The sequence below is a fragment of the Dermacentor andersoni genome, chromosome 1 (assembly GCF_023375885.2).
Source record: "Dermacentor andersoni chromosome 1, qqDerAnde1_hic_scaffold, whole genome shotgun sequence".
Classification (NCBI taxonomy): domain Eukaryota; kingdom Metazoa; phylum Arthropoda; class Arachnida; order Ixodida; family Ixodidae; genus Dermacentor; species Dermacentor andersoni.
The window spans coordinates 194575617-194603461 of NC_092814.1; the positions used below are offsets into that span (position 1 = coordinate 194575617).

The following is a 27845-nucleotide window of genomic DNA, read 5'->3' on the forward strand; positions in this document are numbered from 1 at the left end:
GGCACGTAAAAGGATTGTATTTAGAAAGTGGGGAGGTTGCGAAGCGCTTATACCTTATATTTTAATGCGAAAGTTGGTCTCGGAACGCCGAACTTGGGGTCATCGACATGGTCGTGACGCCGCAGTGCAACAGTAAGGCAAGCTATAATGACCTTCTTCATAAAAAGGTTTATGAAAAAGAGTGCCGCGCGCGCGTTTCTTCTGGCTGCGCTGGCGTGTGGCAGGAACGCGGAGAATCAATGCGTCGTGGCGTCATGCTGCATGCATCCACTTCACCAGCGAAACAGAAACTGGTTTGTAGAAACAAATATTGTTATAAATTATTTATGGCACTCTGACGCTTGCCAGCATTTTCTTTTTCTGTGGAATTTAGAGGGTCTTAAACTTCACTTAGCGAAAAAAAAAATGAGAGGAAGCGCAAAAGGACAGAAGACAATTCGATAATGCCGTGTCAGTACTGTTTAAAGCGAATAGGCTGGCATAGGAGCGAGCAGGGAGAGGGTGACGAGCGACCATTTTTCTTTAGAGAACCGTCATGATGATGACGACGATGTATGTATGTGTACTCTGCGCTGTGGGTGTATAGAGCAGTCGAGTGAGGAGGAGGAGGATGGGGGGGGGGGCAGCGAAAAGGGCACTTCAAAGAGGAAGCCAGCCATGCGGTGCCTTTGCTGTGCGATGCTCTTCTCTATCTGCGTCTCTTTTTTTGCCGAGTTTGAACGTCGGCGACGGCCGCGGAGTGCGCGCTCACGACCGCGACGTCGCGGACGCAGCAGGAAGGAAGCGGCCGCCGCACTGCTCGAGCGAACAAAGCCGCCCGCGTGCCGGCTCTCGAAAAACAAAAACAAAAAAAAGGCTGCGCGACAGTGCAGCTTTGCGGGCCGCCACCACCGCTTCCGCAGTCGCCGCTGTTCGTGCGCGTGGCGGAATTCGTGCGTTGCCGGCACCGGATGCGCGGGTTGCACACGCGTGCATCCACGGGGGCGCTGCACCAGATGGGAGGGATGGGAGCTAGCTGAGGGCAGCTGTAGTTTTGTGCCCATCTTGTTCGTTCTCTTTTTTTTTCACCTTCGCTTGGGAAGGCTAATACCAGGCTCGAGGCAAATTAAAGCTTGACTCGCGTGCGATGCTCTGGCCGCTACGAATTCGAAATTTGTTAAATGCCCCCGTACTTAGACATAGAAAGGGATAACAGTGGTCTAAGAAGCAACGTCGCTGGAGCTGTTTGTACAAGGGGACTTGTCTTTGTCAGTGCAGGAGGGTTGAAAGGGCTCCAGCAACAGTATTTGCTCGACCACCTGTCATGGCTTCGAGCCTTTATCTTTCTGCGAATTTATTTCTGTCTTGTTAGTATACGACGCCCGGCGACGTCCGTGCCGTACGTGTTGCTAACCGCTCCCGCTCTAATTGCAAAATATGACCATTGAGAGGCCGTTGAACAGAAAGTGGAGGAACAAGACTAACTTAAACCTATATGCCTGGCATTCTAGTCCGGGTGATGAGGATGGAAGATAAACACACGCACGGCATTTGAAAGGTACACGGAGGTACAAACTGAACGAGCTTTGCAGGAACTGCGTCCCACAGGCGCATTGTGTGGAAAGCCGATGCGGTGCATCCCAGTGGTCTAGCACATTATAGTTCTCGAGGCTCCAGTTATGCGACACAGATTCGAAGTAATCTTTACAGAAGCCTTTTTGAGGTTGTGAATCGTTTGCAAGTAGAAATTAGGTGCTATTGTGGGACCGAGCATTCTGCCTGAATCTGGAGCTGCAATGCAGCGCATGTGTTACGGCAATCAAGGGCCGAAAACTAGTTTTCCCTCGAGAGTAAATTATTTCCTGTTAGGATTAAATTTTTTTTTGCGTCCGAAATTGATTCTGGTCAACTCTAACATCTAAGAATTATGGCCACAAGTAAGACCACGTAAGTGGACTGACTGGCAAAATGCAAGAAAAAAACGGCCTCTTGCTAGAAATTGCGTATTGTTGTCTGATGCGTACTTGCTATTACGACACACTCCACAAGCATAGGTTACTCGTTTAAGCCGAAGGTCGAGGAAGCCAACACCCACTCGATGACTCGTGTCCATAATTATGATGCTTTGCTTCAATCGTGTTTCTCGTTGATGGATTTTATTTGTCTTTAAACATCATTAATAATATAAAATATCACTTTGACTACCTCACGTGTTAGAAGCTTATGCAAAAATAAAGAAGAAAAGAAAAAAAGAAAACTCAGGGAGAGACGGCTGTTTGTGTCTACTCTTATAGTCCCCTCGGAAAGGCAGTTAGGTCGCTCTTCGTCGAAGGCAAAATCCGCGAGCTTGGGCCATGCAAGGCAGATTTTTTACTGTTTAATTTTTTTTCGAGTTAACGCCCAGTTCGCTTCGTTGAATTCCTTCCGGAATTGCGTCATTGATGCACTGTCCTGATGGAAAAATGTCCTTGCGAATGTGGCAACGTAAATGAAGATGTACTTCTTATTTTGTAGCGCTGTAAACACTATGAGTCAAGAAGCCCACAGATGTCAACTGACTAGGCCTGGTCGGAGTCCTATGACATAAAAGCTGTTGGACGCGTGGGAAAGAAATATTTTAGTGCGATTACCAATCTTATCACAATCCACGCGCTTTCCGGTACAAGCACGTTACGTCACATATTTTCGCCCATAGGAATGACGTGGTGACAGCGATTTCGACAGGTCTGGTATCTTGAGGCAACATAAATTATGGAACTTCCAACATTTAAAAAGAAAAGAAAAAGAAGAGCGATGTTTGTGAGCCATACCTTGCAGCAGAAATCCTTCTAAGACTTTGTTATACACCTTGAAATAGGTACACCAAAGCCCTGACTAGTTGATGCATTCCAATGGAGCAACTGTTTGTGTTCCCGAAAAGCTATAATTGTCCCTCTGTTAGCCTCGAATTACTGTCTCTCGGCTGAGAAAACGCGGAGAGTAGCATAGGTGTGTATGATGGCTCGTTCAAACTCTCATGAGCACATACACTTCTGCAGTGCTTCAGTGTTTCTCGGGTGTACATTCATATCTACGTGCGTTAGGAAGTGGCAACTTCATTCGTGCGGACTAACGCACTCTCCGTGACTGCTGCTGAATTCTCAAGTAACAGCGCCATTTCTCGTGCGAAGTTTATCACACGATATGCCCTTCCAGCTGTTTTGCTGAGTGCTTAGCTGAGATAACAACTTTAAAAATTAGCACGAGTGTCTACACTTTAGAAAAAGAACATTAAGAATTACGCTGATCCCACGTACTGTGGTAATCGACGTTATGTAAAGCATTGTGCAGGCCGCTGGCTATTCAGTCGGTGATTTTCCTACATACTCATTTGTTCTAGAAAGTACGGCGAATACGATGACCACCCACGCTTCACAGCTCCAGGACCAAGGTCAGATCACCACGGCCCCCGTCGAGCGGTTCATTTCGGCCCTCAACCGAATTTTGACGTCAGAAAGAAGCCGCCTTCTTCCTAACCACGTGAATGAGCTGCTGAAATAAATTCTGGGGTTTTACGTGCTGAAACCACGATCTGACAGAGTTTACAGAGTTGTAAACTTGATAGTTTCGTTTTCTGAAAATTTTCGATTTTTGCCAATTTTTAATAAGAAGTTGACGACCTAAATTAATAATTCGAAACCAACAGTCACTAGATTTTAAGTTTCTATTTTAAATGCAGCAAACCTCGTCAAATTTGGTGCAGTAGTTGTAGAGAAAAACAAATTCTCCTTGTACATGTATTTAGATAGGAGCGCCGGAGCTAAAGCTTCCTCTTAAGTGAAGTAATTACTGGCAATATTTGTCACAAGAGTTGGAGTCACAGACAACGTTGCTAGCCATACGCGAGACATCAATGATACAAACTAAAAATCAAATATGACAGTCACTTCTCGTATTCCCTCAGCAACCTCCCTCCACCCCCCTACCTCCAAGCCCCCCCATTCCGAATTTCGATTTCTGGAGAAACCCGTACCGAACATAGTTCGGTGCTCTTCATAGTTACCAGATCGACGAACGTGTTTGTGTGAAGTGTGTTACGGGAGCCTACGTGCGACGATAGCAAGCAAGAGGATGGCATCACGTTAATGTGATGACATACACCCGTCATGGCATGACATGTCATGCCTTTCATGTCATGTAATTTGAGCTATTCCTGCCGTTCCGGCCATGACATGAAAGGCATGAACTGGCATTGCTGGGCTATTCGCTAGGCCCTGTCGTTACGCAGGGTTCCTTGCCGTACCTGCGACCGACCTGGCGGCAGGACTGCACGTGAACGCTCCTGCTGAAGCCGCGGGCGCCCTCTCTTGTCGAAGACGGCCAACAGGCCCGGTGCGCGCGAAGCGCACGACATCCGCGTCGCATACCGCCCCAGTGGGAAGCGATCGTTTTTCAAGGACTCTGTCGGAAAGAAAGAGAGAAAGGGGAACGCCAAAGCGAGAGGGAAAGCGGGCAAAGTCAACAGGCCCCCACGCCGGCCGTGTACTCGCTGGTGAAGTGTGCGCGATCCCGTCGGAAAACAGCTGCGCAAGCGGCTGCCCTCGTTTCAGAGAAAGTAAACGTCGTAGCACGTATAACGCACGTGCGCGCGTGCAAGCGCTTCCTGCGGTGCAGGGCGCATCACATGCCGAGCTTTTTCTGCCTCGCTACGGTACGTGCTACCCGCTGTGGTTGCTCAGTGGCTATGGTGTTAGGCTGCTGAGCACGAGGTCGCGGGATCGAATCCCGGCCACGGCGGCCGCATTTCGATGGGGGCGAAATGCGAAAACACCCGTGTACTTAGATTTAGGTGCACGTTAAAGAACCCCAGGTGGTCAAAATTCCCGGAGTCCTCCACTACGGCGTGCCTCATAATCAGAAAGTGGTTTTGGCACGTAAAAAACCCATAATTTAATAATTTAAAACGGTACGCGCGGAAGGCATTGGACCCACCGGAAGCATTGCCCTTTATCGGGCAATTTGACTTCAGCCACATGGCGATTATGAGCACGCTGGCAGTATAGTATGCGCTCAGAAAATGCTACTTCGCCGGTTTAGACTGATTTTAGAGGTGTCTTCGATAAGGTCTACAGGGTGTCCCACGTAACTCGAGCCAAACATTAAATATATACAAGTTCCACTTAGCTGGACAGAACCAAGGTAATGTTGTTTGCCATCGCTTGGAGTTATTCAGATAATTTTTGTTTCATTCCGCCTAATTAAAGGATTAGCCTCAATTAATCAACTTCTCGAATGATATAATTAGCTGAAGAGTTTCAGTGAGAAAATTGTTGAGCAACATGAAAAACTCCCGATTCAGCTTTCTTTTGCTCGATACGTGCTACATAAAAGTGTTTTACCGAGCGTGAAAGAAGCCCGCGAATACACGCAGAGTGCCTCGAGCAGCCAGCAGCAAATCACGGCATCCGGCACCAAACAAACATCAAGCAGTACACCATACGTCACGTGATACTCTTGATTGAATGACGTGCATTACAATTAGTTCAGTCGAGCTTATCGATGCAAATGAGACTTAAAGTTACTTGAAATGCAAAATAATGTTCGACCTGGCCTGTATTCGATGTTTCTAGAAAAGCTGGCCATTGAAGATACCTGCATCGTCGAAAAGTTGGCTATATGCAGTCGCGCCCAACCGCAACTTGCCCGCCATGAAAGAAATCAAATTACCCTGTTTTGCTAGCCATATGTTTGGCTAGCGGTGTTATACACCACCAAAAAGAAAAAAAAAATACATATGTATATACTTTGTGAGCAAAACGTTTATTTGTGGAATGAAACTATATATAGGTAGTGAACTCGGTAAAAACACTCAGTGTCATTTTCTCAAGCCTACTAACATGGAATGAACATGTCCGAGCACCTACAGTCTAAAATGTTCAGACTTTATACGTGTCAGACATTATATGCCTCTTAAAGTCAAGCTTATACTCTACAATGCCTTAGTGGCTTCACATTAATATTGAAGCTTTGTGTGGTTTAATACCGGTATCGCTAACTTGACAAAATTACACCTATAGAAAGGCGCGATTTGGTACATAGCAAATGGCCCATAGTTTGACGCTACCGCCAGCCTTTTCGTTCATTACGATATAATTCTTATGTTTCATTTGTACAGCTCACACTCTCACACATACAAAACTTGAGATGTGATGGCATTATAATATTTGGCTGGCCTCCGAGAAAACAACAGCATGAAATGCACCAGAGATAAAGAGCCGTGATTATTCTGACCTCTAGAGCAAACAACTGCAAGCAGTCGTTATGTTAGGCATTAACTTATCTGTTAAACGACATATACACGTTAAACGTTGATCTTCTTCATAGCCCACTCTCGGTTATTGGAAGAGTTTGCCTATGTAAACTACCTGCTGAATAAGTTCCACCGTTTTCCACAGTGTATTCTCTCTCTCTCTCTCTCTCTCTCTTAATTGTTGACGTTTAAGTGTTTCTTTTTTTTCTTTATTATTACTATTATTTTTTGTCTTTAATAAGTCTATACTATACGTTGTCACTTGTCACAACGAATTTCCATCTTTAGGAGGGTTTCGAGCTTTTTCGCTTACGGTCTTTACCGCCACTGCATGTAATTATTTCTTTTTTTACCCTTTCTTATTTTCTCTTAGATATCGTTAAAGTGCTACTGCGCCATATCGGTGGAGTGTCGCCTGCACATGCGCGGCTGGGGGCCGCTCAATTTGTCACCATGCACTTCAATTGTCGAAGTGTCTCGCGCATGGTCTTTGCCGGCACTTTATGCGCATCTTTTTTTTTTTTCTCGCTCTTTGTTATTCTTGATTGCATGAAATTAAAATGCTTGTCTACCATGGCCGGTGGGGTGCCGTGTACATGCCCGGCGTGGTGACACGCGGCACGCGTAATGCTGGCATCATCCCAGCGTCAGGACGGTGCCAGCAGTCGCTAAAACTTAAAAAGGAAAGGAAGAAAATTATGGGGTTTTACGCGCCATATCCACGATCTGATTATGAGGCACACCGTATTGGGGGACTCCGGAAATTCGGACCACCTGGGGCTCTTTAACGTGCACCTAAATCTAAGTACACGGGTATCTTCGCATTTCACTCCCATCGAAATGCGGCCGCTGTGGCCGCGATGTGATTCCGCGATCTCGTGCTTGGCAGCCCAACACTTGCTAAAGCTTGGTAGCTATGGAATACGGTTAGTCATTCGTCATGATAAAGAAACAGATGTGAAGATATCCATGCTGTCATTTTTACGCTGATGTTGCCACAGGCATCTTACCGAATTTGTACTCTATATTTCACTGCAATTTCCGTGCGTTGTTTACCACATGATGCATAACCCACATTTCATGCACTGCAGTGTGCATAAATATATATGTCAACACAGCTGCGCTCACGCTTATTCGTTCTCAGTTGTATTGTTTCCTACCCTGCCGTGTGTCACCATGTAAATGGTGTCGTGACCTTACTTAAGTAATTACGGCCTTTAGTACTGGCCCTTCCTGTAAAAGGGAAAAATAAAATTGACTGATTTATTTATTTACGTATTGACTGATATTATAACTAAACAAGATCTTTCCAGCAGTCAAATGAACTTCAGCGCACTTGGCTGATGGAATTATCTTATTTACCGGTAAAATCACTCGGTTTGGAGAAATTTACGGGCTTAGCCTAATATTGCATGTAACAAGTGCAGTGACTGAAGTAAGCAGGCAGTGTGTACCGACGCACAGGACGGGTTCCTTACAAACAGGCGCTACTTATTGAATGTATAATATCTTTGTTCGATAAACTATCAAGCTTGCAGGCTGGAACAAGAAAGAAAGACAGAGAATAGACGCATTGTGTCTTCCTACGAATTCACTTCACAGAATGCATTTTGGTTAACAGGTGAGCGGTTCACAACAAGTTGTCCCAAGACTCTTTCGGAGAAATTACCATCTTGGAGGCGTTCGTTGAGCTCTTTCCATTGAAGCTGGCCTGCTTCGTTGTTGGAAGCGTTAGATATTCGCTCGGGTCTACACGAATATCTTGATCTGCGGCAGCGTTAATTACGAATTGAATCAGCCCGCATATTGTCTCGACGGGCTCTCCCCTACCCTTTAAAATCCTTGAGAAACGAGGTCCTCTCGTATTCCACTGCTCGGCGGCCATCGATTCGCACCACTAATGAGAGCTACTAGCGTTGCACATGGCCACGAGTGTAAGTACTGCTGCACAGCTGGGTCTCAACAAATGATTGTTGCCTCGTTTTATGCGTAGCTTCTCTTCTCTCTGTGAGTAGCTTTGTTTTGGTTTCGGTTGGATTCGAGGTTCAAGACAAAGCGCAAGTGGCATTGAGATCTCCCACCGGGGGAATGATTGATGGCCTGGATAGGCGCCGGACGCACAGACAGCGCCGTCTAAAATGGGGTCACTCAACAACAACGTGTTAGCAACGCCAGTAAACGATCGAGCGGAGCAAGGAGGACGGCGCAGGGTTAATCCTTTCCACTTTGAATGCCAGACGTTGCCGATGGTGTCTCGGCGGCTGAGCATTAAAGTGCAGTGGTGCCCACATTCAGCATGAAAATAAGAAGCGAATGCGCATGCCATGGTCCGGCACGCTGGTTGCCATTTCATGCAAATGTCGACAAATATGCAGACGGACTTTCAGCGGCCGCTTTCCAAAGCACTATTTATTGACGCAGGAATTGAACACCTTAGCCGGCTTTCGTTCGCCGTCTCTATTGATGTGACGCCAGTGCTTTTGCGTCACGAGGCAGCGAAACTACGTGCCAAAGCAGGATTGCGATAAACAAGGGGTAACTATAGCGGACGGTGAAAACAAGTGCGCGTGACGACGTCCGGCATCGCGGAGCGACGCTCTCATCGACGCCTTTAGTCGGGCGAGTTCAGCTTCCACCAGGCTGCACAGAACTGCTTCTGACGAGCCGCGCGCGGTCCAGCAACAGGACGAAATGGAGGCGAACCAACGCGTGCAACAAAGACGCAGCCGTCGGGCGCCTCCTGGAATATGAGACGTGAATAGGACGTGTTCATTTCGCGATCGCGTCACCGCCGCTGCCGCCACAACCGCCTCGTGACGTGCGAGGTCGCCGGCTCCTTTGTGCAGCGCGTTAAACGCCCGTGCGGCCACGTCTCCGGGCTCCTCTCGCACTTGACGCACCACCAGGTCTCGGACTCGTCTGTCGCTTTCTAGATCAATCTTATTAAGCGTTCGAGTCCACGGTCCGCTGCAGCAAGCCCGGTGGCCTGTGCCTAATGATAAGTTCGCGCTTGCAAGGTTACGGAGCGGAGGCAAAGTGCCGACAGTGCGCCACACACAGTAGTAGGTCAAGCGACAGAGCAAGCCCACACGGCAGGTCTAGCTTATCCCGGCTGCATGCCTGAAGCTTTCCAGAGTTGGCAGCAGCGCCACAACACGCAGCCTAGCGAGTGGTGGAAGAATGGAAATCGCGCGATAAATTTATTTATTTATTTATTTATTTACTTATTTATTTATTTATTTATTTATTTATTTATGCGATAGCATTATATGGCTCATGAAGCAGAAAATCCGGCGGCGTGGCGGGAGATGTACAAAAAGTCACGTGGTCACAGAGACGCGCTCGTGCCACTGCTCGTGCTTTCGTCGTCGTCTTCTTCCACCGCTGACTCCGATGCCTCTCATCATGTCAGCGTTCTCATACTGCCCCTCCGTCTGCGAAGACGCTGACGGCACTGGCCCACTGCCAGTCGGTGCGGTGATTTCGGCGAGTTCTGTCGTGCGTTCCGGTGGACGAACCTTCGACGGAGATGGTACAAAACGTCCTGTGGTCACAGAGACACCGCGCCGGTGGCCGGTCTGCGCGGCGCTGTTTATTTTTAACATCACTACGCGCGCCTAGAGGGCATTATTATAGAGGGAGTTGCCTTTACGAGATCAACAAAAGAAAAATACCTGTGATGTAATCTATAAAAACAAAACAAAGAAATCGAACATCAATGTCAGTGCTTCGAAAAAGACAAGTTCGCTTGTCGAAACGTTGGCTCCCGCTTTTGCCTTGTTCTGGTTTTCCTCAATGTCAGTAACAGTCACACGACGCGACACGTGTCAGTCAAAGTAGAAAGACACACTATAAGAGCTGGACTGGGCGTTGGTTAAAATTTCTGCATCTAGACTGCGTTTCATGCAAATGCTGCTTGAGCTTATAAGTTGGCAAACGACTCACTGGACGTCATAACAACAGTATTAGCTAAGTTTTTCCCTTCACCTATTAGACACGAAAGAAATTATGACTGAAACACGGGGTGCGGCACTCAATTTCTCTGATTTTCTTGGTATTATACCTTCTTTCGGAATAGTATGCGAGCTGTTTCAAGTACTTCTGGCGATCGATTTCGATGTTGTCGTGGGCTAATTGTTTGAGAAAAGAAAGCCTGAAAATGTGGCGACGGGTTTTTAGTGTATCCCAAAATAGACATTTCTTTAAGGGCTGTAACGCAAACGTTACGACGGAATAAATTAGTCGCAAGACATGGTGCGCGGTTTTGAACCGCTTCTAATTTGTTAATTATTAAGTTAGTGTAAGGATCCCACATGTTTGCGGCGTGTTCTAGAACGGACCGCACGTTGGTTGTATACAACAGTGTTCCTACCTCGAGAGTCTGCCTAAAGTTTCCTTTAGTGAAATTAGGGAGGCGGCTGAATTTTAAGGTTACCGTTTCTACCGTGTGTCCCAGCTAACGTCAGCCAAGTTCAAAGAAAAAAATGGTAAAAAAAATATTCTTCTGCGAGATACGATTATAAAACGTACGTTATTCGGTCGGCACTCGTCTGACGATCGAACGCCGTAGGTGTCAAATTGTATCTTGCACTGCGCTTTTCCTAAATCTTTCTTTGCTTTGAACAGCTTGGTTAACGCTAGCTGGGACACCCTGTATGTGTTTATTCCACGTGATATTTGGCGAGTAAGTTACGCCTAATTTAGATGATACTAAACTTAAAATTAGATTGCGCCTAAAAAATTATACTGAAGCAGACGACGCGCGCATTGTACACTACGTTGAGGACGTTCTTGCGTCATAGGACGAAGATAATGTGAACTTGTTATTGGGCGCGGTTCAAGATTTAAAGGCCGTTTTGTATCGATAACATTATCCCAACAAAAACAAGCATGTAGACAAACTTAACCCCTGGATAACCAAAGAAATAAGACATTTAATACGTAAAATAAGCGACTAAGAAAGCGAAGGTCGACCAACGTTTCACTTATAGCTGAGCTAAACGCTTATTTGGCCGTTAACCTCAGTGAAAGTTGAGATCGATGCTTGCCAGTTACTCTAGCCAATTTGCGTGCGACCAACCTAAAAAAAAGGGGAAAAAAGAAGAAAAAAAGGAATTCCTGTCAGGTTAAATAAAGTTAAAAAAAAATGATACCCATCCTTCGTAACGGGAACATGTTCAGTGATGAAACTGAAATTGCTAATGCGTTCAATCCCCACTTCCACAGTGCATTGTCGAAGCCTGGCAGAAATGACCACACGCGGCTCTGTAATGTCAGAAGTGAGATTTCTAGCATATTGCTGGAAGGAATTGTTGAACTTGTCTTGACGCAAAACAATCGACAGGTCCTGATGGCACTCCTGCTGCCTTTTTCAAGCGATAGACTGGCATTGTGGGAAAGCTTTTCAGAATAATATTGATCAGATCGATAGAATCCAGTGAGATCCCAGATGATTGGCGCATCACTCGCCTGATCCGGGTACGCAAGAATAACTAACTGTTAACTAGAAATTACTTATTATCGTTCTTTGTCCCTTACGTGTATCCTATGCAAACTGTTCGAACACATCTGAGCTAAATAATTAAATCGATTTCTCGGTCAGAATCACATCATCAGCAATAAACAACATGCTTTTCACCATGGCGTTTCTGCTTGTACCCAGCATTACTACGTGTGCACTTGTAGAAGATGAGAAGGGTGAATCGTCAAAGCCTAAACTCACCGAGGGCTGCGCAACGCCTTGTTTTGCAGGTTTATTTATACCGCTGAAAACTTTGGCAGTACAATGACTGCCAGTAACTTGGCAGTCAGCATATATAGAAACTTTTAAACTGCCCTAACGATGGGAGTTCCGCTCTTGAAACTGCTGCCAAAAATAAACTTGTTTTCGTTTTTCATTGCACCACCATTTCTTCAAATAACAACTGGCGCATTCATATATATATATATATATATATATATATATATATATATATATATATATATATTATTCTGACGAAGGCCGTGCCACGGCAGAAACGGTAAAACATTAAAAATGCAATTTTCATAAGCGTGCTCCTTCGTTTCATCAACTACCTATGCACCGGACCTGCAGAACTTTTCCTTGAATTATATATATATATATATATATATATATATATATATATATATATATATATATATATATATATATATATATATATATATATATATATATATATATATATATATGTATGTATGTATATATATATATGCACTTGGATTGTCAACCATTTGTCTTCACCTCGAGTGCCCCTAAGTTATGCACGAGAAAGAGGACAACGGAGATAGCAAGGCTTACTGCGATCATGCGTCTGTTGCACAACCTAATCCGATCGTTTTTCTTTGACTAGCTTGAATGCTTGGCTTGGCTCACCATGGATTGGACGCTTGGTAGTTCGGCTCATTATGTAGGCCGAATTTGACCGCGTTCAAGTGTGTATAAGCAGTTACAGTGATGGATATGATCACTCCGTGCGAAAAAGAGGCCACTTCGAAACACAATGTGTTCATTGATTCTCTTCAGCTGAGGTGTATGGAAAGCCAGGTACCATTTTCAATGCACCTCCACCCCCCCCGCCCCCCCCCACTCCCCTGCCTCAGCTCCTTCAATCTCTAATCTCTTATAACATGCACGGCTCTGGAAGATTTCCCAGAGAGATGGTTTTTTTTTTTTTCGTAGTATTATATGGTACCTAGGAGATGTTGTCGCCTTTAATTGGCGCCGGCTGCTCCTTTTCACATAGAGACATGAAACAAAAAAAAGGAATTAACTTCAACACATTAAAAGTAAAGGTCAACTCCAAATCGCAATAACAGAATGTCCAGTCACATAAGTACACTAATGTCACCCTAAAACTAAAAGTCAACTCGGAAACAGAACAACACAAAGTCCAGTCACAGGTGCACTAAAGTAAACACAAAGTCTGGTCACATAACTACCCTAAAATCAGGGCACATGGGAAAGCACAGACTAGATTCAAATGAAGGTACATGAATCCAGGCATTTCATTAGCCAAAGTCGGGTAAAAAAAATCCCATAGAGTGAGCTTATCACAGGTAAACACTCTACTCAGTAGTTTCCCAGAGTATTGCTCGCTTCTAGAAATCTTTGGAGGGCCAGTAACGAGCGTCTTTCCAACGAATATGTTGGCCAGGAACCTAAGATGTTCCCGAGTCTGAAAGGCCTGTGGTCTAACTCCCCTAAATCACGTGTTAAACGTTGTCTGTGTGTGTCGTGTCGCGGATATTCTAAGAGAAGATGATGTACATCCTCATCCACGTGGCCAGAAGTGCATTCTGGACTGTCAGCCCTTGGAATTTATTGTAGAAAGTGTTTTGTGTACGCGGTACCGAGCCGCAGAGGGTGAATGAGCGTATGTAAGGCTCCGGTTGTATCCAATGTGGACGGTATTTTAAACTGAAGCGAAGGGTCAATGTGAAATAAATCTGAAGATTTCCAGTTCTGATCAAACCAAGTCGCTTTGCAACCACAGGCTGAGAGCTGTCTTAGTGTGTGCCGCAATTCCCCTTGCGCTAGAGGGAGACCATATGCGGCGTTATTAACGTGCGCTTGTCCAGCTGCCTAGTCTGCTGCAACATTCCCAGGGATATTGCAGTGGTTAGGTATCCACTGGAACATTATTGTGCGATTCTGTTCACTAGCTTTTGTGAGTTCCTTTATTGTCTCGTTAAAAAAAAAAAAAAAGAGTCATTTCCGGGTGGAGCAGGGCGGTTATCGAAAAAAAGTGACAGCGAAGCATGCCAAGAAGGAGCGACCTCACAAGAACCGAGTTTCAAGAAGCGTTCGCCCGCTATTCAGATATATCGAAGCCCGCCGCACCACCCGCAGCTGGGCAGCTAGGGGGCGGCCCGCCCAAGTGGAAATTGCATCAACGAATCTGAGAGGGACGTGCCCTTAATTAACCGTGCCAGATGTAATGGGCGAATTAGCGACGCGGCAGACCGCTGCACGGTATATATATCGTGAGCGGGCCTAAACAATTAGCCGCTTCATTTGAAGTTTCTCGGGCGTGCGGTGGACGCATGCAAGCGGGGCCCACTCTCATTGCTGGGCGCCGCTGCCTGAAAGGATTTAATTGGCTCCATCTGCTGATTGCGACCCTTCATTCGGGTCGGATTCTGAATCAATAAGATTTTTTAAATATATAACGCTCTATGAAGATCTTTGGAGCGATTGTAAAGCGTGCTCGATACTTTTAACATTGCCTTTTAATAGTTTACGAAGCACTGTGCATCACCCTAAACCAGCTTGAAGGGAAGACCTTCCTCGTTGAAGAAGTTCTTGGAACCGTGGTCTCGCATATCCCAGCTGCAGAAGGCCGCAAAAGCGCTGCTGCGATTATTGAAGCAAACCCCACTGAGAAATCGCCGCGAAACAGCGCTGAGAACTACTATCATGTCGGTGACTACAGCGCACAACTATTGGCTTTCGATCGTTCCGCTTGCCTTCTCCTTTTGTTTCCCCCAGTGGAGGGTAACAAACCAGGCTCACGGCTGCTTAACCTCCCTCTATTTTATTTATCATTCTCTCTTTCTATGAAGCGCTCTGCATTTCTCCTCCTTAGTTAATTGTTCGGTAAGAGTCCCTAGAATAGAGATAAACTGAATGGCAAAATATCTTAACTACGTTCTCCCGCCGAAGTGAAATCACTCAGTTGTATGTGGCGTGCAGATGCTGTATGCAGCGCTGCAACTCTAAAAAGCACCGCTTTCTATCGACAGCCTAAATTTGCTTATAGTATACAATATGCAAATATTTTCAGTCTATATTTTTGCAGTCAAAACACGTGGCTTTATGCTGCTGTAGAAACGTGAAGGAGGCGTGCGCGCTCCTCCCAATTTGCAGCCTCTTGTTTTTTTCTGTTTTACTGTTTTTCTTTATTTTATTGCGCACCATATTCCCGTGACAGTATACGTCCTTAATTATGACGGTGGAGGGGGAAGGGGGGGGAGTATTTCGTCGGTAAACTCTCTGTGAAGATTCCATAAACTCTTGCAGGCGGAACATTTCATTCCGACGCATTTAGTTCCAGGCTGTTAGCGGTAAATTCTTGGCTGTGGCATGCAGTGGTGTCAATCTATTTCGACGGAATATAAACCGTGTCCTCAAAAAAGTCACAGGGATAATCGTAACACTAAGCTTCTCGCTGCAAATGTGTTTCTACGCCTCGCTTTTTTTTCTTTCGTTTTTCTTTCTTTCTTGCAGTCAGCCGAAGTTTGCAGTTTACGCTTTCTTGCCATTGAGATTTTCTGCGCTGAATATCTAACGACCTGTGTATACGGGAAGCTGAGGCAAATATAAAAGCGTGTAATACCAAAGCGTGGTAACCAAACTTTCAGCGAAATACTGACTGTATAGTAATTGAAAGCCTTGTTAGCAGGAAGCGAGCACTCAGCCATGCCTTCTCTCTAAAGAAAGGTTAATGTTCTGGAACTCGTATGGATATCAAAACGCACCATCGATTTTTTTTCTTTGATGGAATCTTTCAGTTACCTCTTTCCGCACATACATTCTGAGAGATGATAGCACCAGTTGCTGGTGCATCGTCAAGCAGCAAAATATAAAGTCTCTATGTCGCGAAAACACGATATGGAAAGTTTGGCGTAGATCTTCGGCGTACTGAAGGTTGATATAGCGACAAATCGAATGAAATCAGATTATCAATAAACATTAAGTGCGCCTTTCAAAATTTCAGATAGTGAACTGCGTGCAGCTGTCACCGATCCATTGTTCGTTCGGGACGTGGTCCTCCAGCCAGCATTCAACGAAGCGCCACTGTCTCGTTCCTAGAGCTGAACATAGTTGATTGGTGCGTAGGGTTTAACGTCCCAAAGCAACACTTGCGAACTATACGCTTTGCGGCAAAGACCACCAGGAGGGGCAGAAAGCCTGCCGGCTCTAGAGAGAATAAGGCACACTCGTCAAAAAAAAAATTGTGAGAGAATTACGCATGAGCGAATGAAACAGATCTAAAAAATAATTGCTCATTGATCATATTATTCGATTTCATTCATGTTGTTTAATGGCCCAAACCAACATTTGAGCTATGAGAGGGGTCGTACAGTCGAAGGCTCGGGATATAATAATTTGTGCACATTTGTGAGGTGCACTCAAAGTGGGTAACATGAGCATTGTTGCATTCTGCCACCGTTGGAATTCATTTTATGATCAGTTGTAGGAAGACGTCGAAACAACAATGCGAGATGGTCGGCAGATTTGTGAAGCCATCATCGCTACCTTTGCTTGTTGATTGAAATGCCCTTACTGAGCTACCACATATGTACTATAGCCGATAGCGTGCAACCAGCTCGTATTACTGTTTGCACTACCATTGCTTTGATGACACCACTAATCCTTTGATGACCAGTGCCGGTCAGGAGCAACAACACTGCAAAAAAGACATAACGAAAAAAAGTGTTTTTTCCTCTATAGAAGTCTTGCGGAATACGGCGAAGTTTTTTGTGGCGAAGATGAAGAGCAATGACTTCTAGAGGGGACAGAAAGAGAGAGCAGTCCTGTGTTACATGATCGGCACATGTTCATGCCGGAAGGTCGCTACTCGCGCTTATACACGTGCCTGCTTCGCAATCGTGGCATAGGAAAAAAAATTCTGGCTACGAAACTGTGAAGGGCGTTCTATTGATGCGAAATAATCTAAACGATATATCTCGCTAAAGAGGTGTAGAACCTATAGCTATACCGAACAGAACATTCTGCATATATCTCTTTCTATCCCTCTTGGCTTTACTTCCTTGCAAATTACCACCACCTCCTCATGCAAATTACTTCCGAACCAGCAACCTTTCACGTGTCGCAAGCAAAACACGAGCAAGGTTGTTTTGAAAGACGAACTCTTTCCCCAGGGACGTCAGAACGCTTAGGCCAAGCTTTGCCGAAGTATGCGGCCGCCGCCTCTGTAAGACCGAACGCTGTTGCGGGCTCGTCGTGGGGATGATGGATGGTCCTTTTCTTGTTGCCGAAAGAGTCAAAAGACAGATGGGAGAGCCTCTATTTTCTTCTCGCTCATACAAGCAAGACAGCGTCCCCCCCCCCTTAAAGTCACCTCCATTTTACTGAGCTCTGCAAGCACGCGAGCTCTTCGTCTTCTTTCGACCATGGTGCTAGGAAGCAAATTGTAATAGTCGCTTGAATAAGACTGTATATGAGTTCCATAGTTTCTTTGTTACTTTTGCGTCGGACTAGCGTAAAACGAGGACAGTTAAGTATACGCTGGATGAAAGCGGGCGTGGGACGATGAGACCAAAAGGAAAGAGGAGGTTTGGGGGGGGGGGGGGGGGAGATTAGGTAGTGTGCGTTGCTTAACTGAGATGGGAGTGGGGAGGCGTATATAGATACGCGGCTACCAACTATACCATATAGTCGCGTTCTCTATTTCGGTAAAGTAGAATTTCAGAGATTCGTATCGATCAAGTGTAGCCGTCTCAAATGATTTAACCTTCACCTCGGAAAGAAACGAGTTCGAGCTAATTGCTCTTATTGATCACTGACGCTTTTTGCAGGTTTTCCCTCCAGCTCCGAAGATAACATTCTGGCCAGCTCAGTTTGATCTAAATGTCACCATAATGCCTCTCCGCTCCACAGAGAGAGCGAGATAGAAAATAATCTTACAAACGGCTAGTGCACTAGGTTTGCATACTCTTAGCACTTACATGAACACGCTAGATTAGGAGCTGGATATGTTACCTAAGAGGGGGGCTGTATGGAAGTCCAAAAGGAAGCTAGGGAGACACAGGAACTAGTGTGAATTCCGATTTGCCCAGAGTGTTTCCACTAATTGACGGGACACTCTTCTGGGCAGTGAAATACAATTACACAACAGGTGGCGATGCTGCAGACTACTGGACCTGTATTTCTTGCGAGGGCAATGTACAGTTTACTAACTGGAGAATAATTTTCTTAACGCGTAAAATTTCAAGAGTTTGCCACGTAACATTTGCTAGTTGTTTCTCTATACTAAATAAAAAATAGAGTTGCACCAGAGAATGACCAACACATTACAGTTAAGTTTGTCCCACTAAACCACGGCAGTAAGTTTTTATTATCTAGCTTATGCATTTTGTACTAGGGCGCAGTCGTGGTGGCCAGCGCCACGCTGAGCGTGTAGTAACAACAGGTCCATAGTATTTTGTCCCCTTTACGGCTGCATTGGGAGTAAATACATACGTGCTTATCCAACATAGCGATAAACTCATCTTTTATACGTGTCAGCAATGCGATGTTGCGGTAGGTTTCACATAGGAGCGTCAGCTGTGAAAGGGAAAGTGGCCAAAGTAGCCGCCTTGTTCTTTTCTTGCGTGCGTTATAATTCATCCCGAACTTCTGTTCACATGCGCGAAGTTTAAGTTTTTACACTTTACGAGATGATGGTAATCGAGGGAATAATTGCTTAGGCGTTAAATAAAGTATTGCAATAACCATTGAACTATTTGCCGGCACCCTGGCCTGTATATGTACAGGTGGGACAAAATTTTGCGGAATGTGCGAGTGCATGCCAAACTGAATTTGTGTGCCCCGTTAACGAATTAGCAAGCAGCTGCTGTCGGGACCTGGCACTGCGCACGCGCGTTCTCTCGTGCACCTGGTAAACGGTGTTACCAGACGCTTCCTCAGTCAGATGACGCGAGAATACACTTTGGATAGGCTTCAGTTTGGTACGCGCTGGCAGATCCCGCAAAATTTTGTGTTCGCCTGTGCATACGCCGCTCGCTATCACCATTGTAGCAGCAACTATTGTGTACGCAGGATCGGGTTGCAAAAACTAGAGACGACTATTAATATCATAGCGAACGAAGTTACAGCGATGACGTCGGCTGATGGAATCCGACCGCTGATTCGTTTTCTAAAGAGATCTTCCATAATCAACGTATCTTACACGCAAGTGCACGGACGATGCCTACAATTCTAATCACAGCCAATGGTGCATGCCTGCATCTACGCATGCACTCCTCTCGGTGCTCGTCGCCCGCTTACGAGCGAACCAGCGCGTGATCGTTGCGAAATATTTCTCATCGGTCACGCGCTACTCGACGCATGCCCTTAGCGACCCAGCGACGACAATCGAGGGAGACTCGGTGCCGGCGACACGCGCGATCCGTCACCGGAGGAAACGCGAGCGGAGCATGGGGGGCGAAACCGTTCGAACCCGCAGAAGAAGGACGGCCAAGTCGCTTCGAAACGACGAAACACTGGCGGCGGGACAGCGATAACCACTGCGCCATGCCAAACCATTTGCATGCAAACGTGCCGCTCCATCAGACCCGAGCGCTTTGCGGTGGCTTAGCTTCTGCCGGGATGAAAAAAAAAGAAAAAAAGTTAACAGTGAAAAGAAAAAATGAAGAAATCACGTATTGGAAACTGGGCCACGCATTATTGATCGCAGTCGGTCGCCGCGGAGTGACGAATCGAATGCGCAGATTACTCCGTGGCCGGTGACCTTCTGCGCGCTTTTGGCGCCAGGCGGAAATTGTCAGCTATGGCACTATATCCATTTGAACTCCAGTCTGAACTGATCGATGTCAAAATTAACAGATGGAGACTTCTGATTATACTTCGATCTCTATATCTTGCCCGTCCTATAGGTAGGCGCTCGAACGCGTCGTGACGGTGCTTGCGTTTCTTCCGGGAAATTGAATTCGGCTAGCCTGCGTCGGAAGAAAGTGCCGACTTTTCAATATGCACTGCTGGCTATGAGCAGTGCGTGTCGCACAGCAACCTCCACCATATGAAAGCACCCTGATGCGCATTGTGACGAGCCTGAATTCCGCTCCATCACGTTTTTTCGCGGGGAAGCGACGAGTGGATGCAATTGAGAAGTACGCTGCGTGTAAGATGGCTGCCAGACTTTGCACCCTCGTGTCCGGAGAAAGTTTCAATCAAGAAGGCTTACGTTAGCGCGTATTGTGATAAGATATTTTCCTGATAAGACTTGGATACAGTTGACACTCGCAAGTTGCAGCATCACAGATTTGCCAGGGGCCTGCTTCGGTGATTATTTCGTCTTTGTGGCATGCGACGTAGCAAACATGCTACAGATAGGTTCTTATTCGAGGACATTTTGCAAGTCCCAACCATGATTGTACATATTCATTTTTGTTATGTTGCTGCATAAATATATAGCCCCTCTACCCCCTCATGCAATGCGTCTTAACTGTGGTGAAACATGGAAAAAAATATCAGGATTTTACTGCCTCTTATCAAGAATACATGGCGATAACCTTGGCCTAGAAAGTGCTTTAGCTATTGCTCAGTACACGCTGTTTTAGATCGTATTATTAAACTATGTGTATTTATTTATTAGACATCTGTTGTGTTCTAGATACCACTCCTACCTTTCCCAACCCACTGTCTAGCGCTATTTGGAGGCATGAGGTGAGTCCGAGCGGAGACATGCCGTGCTTCAGAGCGGGATCAAGCGCAAACGGCTTATCTTTGAGTGATTCTGTGCTGTGATTGTGACCGGATGTGATCGTGCCTCTGTGATCTGTTCATGTCTCTCTCTTTTTCTTTTTATTAAAGCGAAGGTTTCTTTGCCCCTTCCTTCGACTTTCCCACTGCTACTGCTGCTGCTGTCTGGCACTCGGCGTCGTGGGATGGTTCAGAGCGTGTATATACATATGTATATGTACGTACATGGAAGGAGCGTCCATGGAATCGCCGTGCGACTGGCCGCTCGAGGCACTTTGCGTGTATTCGTGGGCTTCTTTCACGCTCAGAAAAACACTTTCATGTAGCACGTATTGAGAAAGCTGAACAGAAAGCTGTATCGGAAGTTTTTCATGTTGCTCTACAATTTTCTCATTGACACTTTTCGTCCGACTATAATATTTGAGAAGCTGACTAACTAATTAAGATTAATTATGTAATTAGGTAGAATGAACGAAATAATCTGAGTATCTCGAAGCGACGGCAAACAACATTGCCATTGCCTTGGTTCTGCCCGCTACATGGCATTCGCATATTTTTAAAGTTTCGCTAAGATTACGTTGGACACCCTATATATATATATATATATATATATATATATATATATATATATATATATATATATATATATATATATATCATAAGCATCCTTCAAACGTATAGCTTTTTGGCTTCAATTATCTAGCTTGTGACACGACATGGGTGTATCGCAATGATGCTACACTCTAACAGCATTTGGGTACTATCGTATTCAGTATGATCCTGACTCATATATTGCATTCTTGGAAAAGAGCGCCTGCGACCGGCCGGCGGACTTTCGCAACTATATTTGCAAGCGCTCTAGCAAATGTGGAGAGTGTTTTCGCCTGCTCTACTCTAGAGGAGTAGAAGCCCAATCAGTCGCGGATTGTTTTGTTGCCATTTTCACACCCTTATACGAAACTTCAGGTTTCAATGCTGGTGTCAGTCAGCAGCACGCGACTGGTCCTACATCTAGTGCTTTGTTGTTTGATGAAAAGCTCGTCAGCGAATGCCTTCAGCGTTTGAAGCATGATCCCTCTTTCGTTTAACAGAGGGATCATGTTGTGCGGAACGGCGGGAGACATGGCTTCGAGCTCGCGACGAATTAACCCCGTCAAATTTTCTTGTCCAGACAGAGGAGGCCCACGTGGCTGTCCTTCACACGAAGACGCCGAAGCCATATTTGGTAGCCTGTTAAACTGCTCCGTAATGCGGTGACTCTTCATCCCTCTGAAATTGCGGCACTCTTAGATAATCGCGTCCACCGAGTCATAGTTCTTGCAGATAAGCAGGTTGAATGCGTCATCTGCCATGCCCTTCAGGATGTGGTCAGTCTTGTCGGTCTCGTTCCTGTCTTTGTCAGCTTTACGACAGAGCGCGAGTACACCTTGAATATACCACGTAAGATTCTGCTGACGTTTGGGCACGAGTAGATAGCTCCTTCTTCGCCGCAAGATGACGGCCAAAGGGCTTTCAAAAGAGGCCTAGAAGCTTCTGCTTGCAGACGTCCCAACTCGTTATGTCGTGTTCGTGGGTCTCGTACCATGCTAGCGCAGTGTTTCGGAGGCAGAATATCGCATTCGCTATCATTAGCGTTGGGTCCCACCGATCATTTTCGCTTACACGTTCATACCAGGAAATCCAGTCTTCAACGTCCGTACCATCGATACCATTGAAGGTCCCTGGGTCTCGAGGCTGGGACAACACGACGCAGGTCAGAGTCTGTGGCACCGGAGGTGGGGCGGTCGGTCATTGTGGCGCCTTGTCTGTCGATCATCGTATCAGGGCTCACGCGGCGACCGCTGCGGAGCTTCGTGTTGGTACCCCGCACCTCCACCAAAATGTTGCGAGGCGGAGACAAGCACCAATGTTGTTTATGCAAGGGCAATGCTGAAGGCGCCAGCTGATACTAGAACATGGTGGCCTAAGCGCCCCAGCAACAACAATAATTCTTCGTCATCGCCTCTTGTCTGCACGTCCTGTTCTGTATCGCGACAATATTATTCTTATTATGTTACTATTCTTCTGAAAGTTGGTAAAAAAATGTGTTATTATGTAAATATGTAACCACATCATTGTACTGACTCTGCCGGCAGGGCCAAGTCGCAAGAGTCCTCGTGGACTTAGACAGGCCGGTTTCCTTGTTTTGCTTTCGGATGTGTATAAATAAACTATTATTATTATTATTATTATTATTATTATTATTATTATTATTATTATTATTATTATTATTATTATTATTATTATTATTATTATTATTATTATTTAACATTTGACAGCTCTTACATTTCTTACCCCAATGTATACCGGGATTACTTTTCAGTCTCGGATCAAGGCGGGTTTATGCTGACCTTCAATTTCTTTGCAAGATTCTTCATGGAACCGTTAACTGCGCCAGCCTAATCTCGTATACTGGCATCAAAGTCCAGCAAAAAGCTACGGGGAATCATGCTTCTTTTTACGCTAATAAATCATCAAATAGCAATTGCAATGTATTGCGACTTCCGATGACACCTAATAACTATTCTGCATATGTCAAAAGCTTTCAGAGTCCGCTTTCCTCTTGTTTGTTGAAGCTACTCAACATTGATTTTTTTATTGATACTGCATGTATATGAAAGGATGAAAAAGGAGAGATCTAGTGGTCATTCGGGGTTAATAGACATGTTACATTAATTTCATGTTGTCTATATAGTGCGCATCATATCAGCGAAAGGTTTCTGCCTCTAGCCAGTAGGCTACTGATATATGGCTCGAAATACTGCATTTATGGTACGCTACATAAGGTTACGCGTCGCATACACGATATATGCGCATATATATCCTAACTAGTTGCCTTTCATGCTTCGTACATTCATGCCGAATGTGCTCCCATACTGGTTTCATACACGTCATAAGCCGTCATTCTTTTATGCGCTATGCAATTTCACCGTAACAGTGCACAAGTACGAAGGCGTCATGGCTGTTACAGGGCACTCAAACAAGGATTGATTAATTGCCTATTTGCAGTACACCTCCGTGATGATGGTTGTACTCGTTTTAGCAGCATCGGCAGCAATGCTAGTAGTGGTAAATAACAATGACGCCAGCGACAACCGCTTGTAGATGATACGCAACTTGCCTGTCCTTCTAATTCACGTAAGGTTACCAAGTGCGGGCGTTTATTGTTACCCTGCCTTCTGCGACCGCACGGTCGTGCGCGCGCGCGGAATAAGACGCTGCCCCGTCTCACGCATGCGGACGGCCAAATGGTCTTTCCGACTTTTCCTATTTTCTTAGCTGGTCAGAAAAGGGTTAGACCGCTGTAAGCTGTGCGAGCGTGGTCCTTCGTTTCACACACGCCGGCATTTTAATACTACTTTAACACTAAGGGGCTTTTGTCCCGCGGCCTTGATCGTTTCGGCCGCCGCTGCCGGTTTCTCTCTCCACCCATGAAAACGGCGCGCGTGGGACGGTGCGAACCGACGACCAGACCACCAAAGTAACGCGCGCGCACACACACAGGCGCCGTGAACCGTCCGGTTTGCGTGAGCCGCTTTATGCGGATGGCGGTGCGACCAGTGGTCGCCGCTTCGGTTGCCGCTTCTGCTGCTGCTGCTTCCAGGGGCACCACCCTAGACGCATTCGCGCACGTCGACGCTGGGAAGTCACTCGTTATTATTACTGGACTGAAAACTGCGCGCGCCCACGGGCGGTGCAAGGTCTTCCCAGCGCTGTAACCGCCGAGCCTTGCTCGCGCACCAACGCCGGCGAATGGCACCACTGCGCCTTTGGATATTCGTGGGGCCAATGCTGTCTCACGTCCGATTGCATATCGGTGTCTATTAGACTTGATTGCCAGCCCGTGTGACTGTGGCGGGCCGGAAGCCGGAGTCTGATGATTGCGCAAGCCCGGAACTCACCCGTGGCCCCTTCCGTTTATGCTGATCCGACCACACAGTGGCCTAGCAAAATGAGCTTTTTTATATTTCTCTGTAATATTGTACTTGCTAATTCATATGTCCCGTTAAGTGGTTGTTCTTTAACGCCCGCACGGACGCGCGCGCTCGAGACGCTAACTACAAAACAAATTTGCTACCATGTTCATGAGAAAAGGAAACATCAACCAGATGATCGCTACAATGCGCTTGTGGCTGTTCACAAAGACGCTGTCACAAGTACTGCAAGTTTTAATACGATGACACATCTTTTTTATATATGAAAGGGACTGCTGGAATGCCTATGACATTTAACATTTGAGCTGCGTCTATTTCTGCTCCTGCAGCTAGCCTCTGTAACAAGCGCACTTTGCTTGCCAGGTTGCTCCTAAAGATTCTTCATTTCTTCTTAGCTCTCTTCCGAAAGCTGGCCTGGGGGCTGCCGAAAGATCTCCGTAATATAATGTTCTGTTTACGGGGGGCAGCGGGCAGGGCAAGTTGCGCGTAATACTAGCTGCATCCCCAACGTTTGTTTCGCAGTTCGTGCATGAATATGAACACCGCAGGCCACCACATTACCAAGCGCACTTATATGCGCGTAGCATGTTTATTATTCGCTGCGGCTTGAGAGGGTAAGACGAAGTGTGGAGCTATTGTGTACTTCTCTCTAGCTGGTGAGGCAAGTCCACAACGCGCCAGTTAATTTGCATCGGTTATTCCCGAAGTTGGAGACTTGTCGCTCACTTGGTAGTGAAATTTCTCCACGTGCTAAATTTGGTCGGCTCCGATGTTAATCTGATCGAGGTTCTCTTCCTGCTAGAATAGCGAACGGATCGTGCTCTGATCGTGCTCGTATGTGCGTGGCGTCATATGACATTCAGCCATTCTGCCATGCATGGGCCTCAAGCACGAGGAAAATTCGCATGCAACAGGTGCACGCGCTGTCATGCAAGTCGCTCACGGTGTACCAATTTTTGTTGCATAATCGCCGCTGAACGGGGAACCCTTCGTACAACAGCTATATGCGTGCCTTCTGTAGCGATGACCACGACGCTCGTCCTCCTACTGCGCAGATTGGTCGCTTAAAACGCTCCCCTCCCCGCTCAGATAGCGGACACGCACGCTACGCCAGATGCCCGCACCGGCCAGTTATTAGGCGCTCAACAGAGGACGAGGGGCCGCCGCATCGTGCGCATGCGGGTTCAAGATCGCCACCAGCGGTTACAGGAGCCGTGCGGCGCGCGTTGCAGTTTGTATCGGCCCTTCTCCGCTCAGCTCGTGGGACGAGCGCGGTGCACCGCGACCCATTCGCTACGCGATCGCTCTCTCTCTTTCTTCGCCTCTGCCTTTCCACGTTCTCATCGCCCCGTGCAGTTGATTGCAACGCGCCGGTGCTGCGGCAGGACGCTACGTGAGAGAGCCGGCGTATGGAAAAACCCGAGAAAAGCGGGAAACCGAGTACACTTATGCTCATTGAGTGGTATCGCATGCTTGTGTGGTCAACGCTTATTTGTTGCTTCCATAACGTATACGTAACTGTTCGAAAAGCAAATTATCTTGAGCGCCACGACCATCGCAAGTGGAAGACACCACGCGGCAATACATAACCCGTAAGTTACCGCGTACGTATAGCCTCCTATGTGTCAGAATTCCTCTTCTCGCCAATAATTATTCAATTTGCTGGCTCCAAGACTTCATAAGGCACAGTCCGATTGGCTTACATAATAGGGGTATGTTACTTTTTACTGACTTCTCTCATAAAAGCAACATAGTGTTATGCTTTGAGTCCGAAAGCAGTGCTGCCAAAATTCACAGGGGGACTTAAGGCCCAATAATAATAATAATAATAATAATAATAATAATAATAATAATAATAATAATAATAATAATAATAATAATAATAATAATAATAATAATAATAAAATGAGGAAGCAGCCAATATGCAGCTAAGCCGCAATACGCTGTAGCTAAATTCCCTCCTATATTGATATAGCTATGTATATACCAGTACTAATTTCACGTTAAGAGACAGGAAGACAGTGGTGGGGATTAGAGAGTAAATGAGGGCAGTCAATACTGCAGTTAACATTTAGAGGAAAAAATGTAGCTGGGTAGCTTAAGTAATGCATAGGGTAGAGAACTGATTGTCTATTAGCGACCAAAAGAAAGGAAGTGCAGTCGAGGACTGCGGAGAATCAGGCAATGTGGTGAAATCAGGAAGTTCGCAGGCATATAATGGGGTCAGCTGGCGCAGGACAGGGGTAGTCGGATATCGCTTGAAGAAGCCTTCGTCCTGCAGTAGACTTGCCATGATGACGAGGATGACGACGATGATTATAATGATTCGTTTCACTGCGCATTTTTCTGTTTAAGTCATCTTAAGACCGCGTGAATTTTTTGTCGTAAAGCTTAACGTAAATACTTCACTGCTGTGCTGAACATTTTCCTTTGGTTCAATATTCTGGCACACTCATCATTCGTTCAGCGCAGCACTGAACCGTTAGGCAACTCCGAGAACTATTTGCTCAGTTCAAAACTGTTTGACATATCCCCAATTCGTCTTTACAGAATAGCGCACACGGGGAACACCTTTGGCGTACATGTGGTGACCTGCGTGACAACGAGTGGCAATGATTGCCAGATCGGAAGCAAAGGAAGGCCGGCCATGCAATCACCTCAGCCCCGAAGCCACGAGCGATATGTGACGCTGATGACGAAGGTGCCTACACGGCATGCGGCCACCAGCGGGTGCCAAAACAAGTATAGAAAAGAAAAAGCACTGAACCTTCGGTGCCTACCACAATGAGGCAATATATAGACATAAATATACATATAGACAGTAAAAGATGCTGAAGAAACAAATGAAACGGATTTTAGCCTACAGCGACTCTTTTACTCTAATTCAGTAAAGTACACCTGAAAAGGAGCAGGGTAGATGGATATAAGTAGATGGAAATAAGTAGACGGATATCCACTCGTTTCTGAAAAATCCTGGTTACGCATTGCTATCTCTGCAACTCTTGAGAAGCATTTTCAAGTGAAGCTTTCTCTGCCTCTCACACTCGCATCGCGGTTGCTTGCAGCTGTGTCGCACGATGGGTCACGAAGGGTGAGCGCCCACGCTACCCTCATTGGTTGGTGGGCTCGATTGGTT

The 27845-nt window shown here is 46.1% G+C and overlaps 1 long non-coding RNA gene across 2 annotated transcripts in view; it reads left to right on the top strand.

Moving 5' to 3' along the window:
- The window catches only part of LOC129380838 (uncharacterized), an 88853-nt gene extending 61279 nt beyond the window's left edge, over nucleotides 1-27574 (top strand). For both annotated transcript variants that reach the window (XR_008609053.1, XR_008609052.1), the window contains exon 2: nucleotides 27260-27574. This is a non-coding gene — a long non-coding RNA (uncharacterized lncRNA). The remainder of the gene's footprint in view (nucleotides 1-27259) is intronic.
- Nucleotides 27575-27845: the final 271 nt, after the last annotated feature.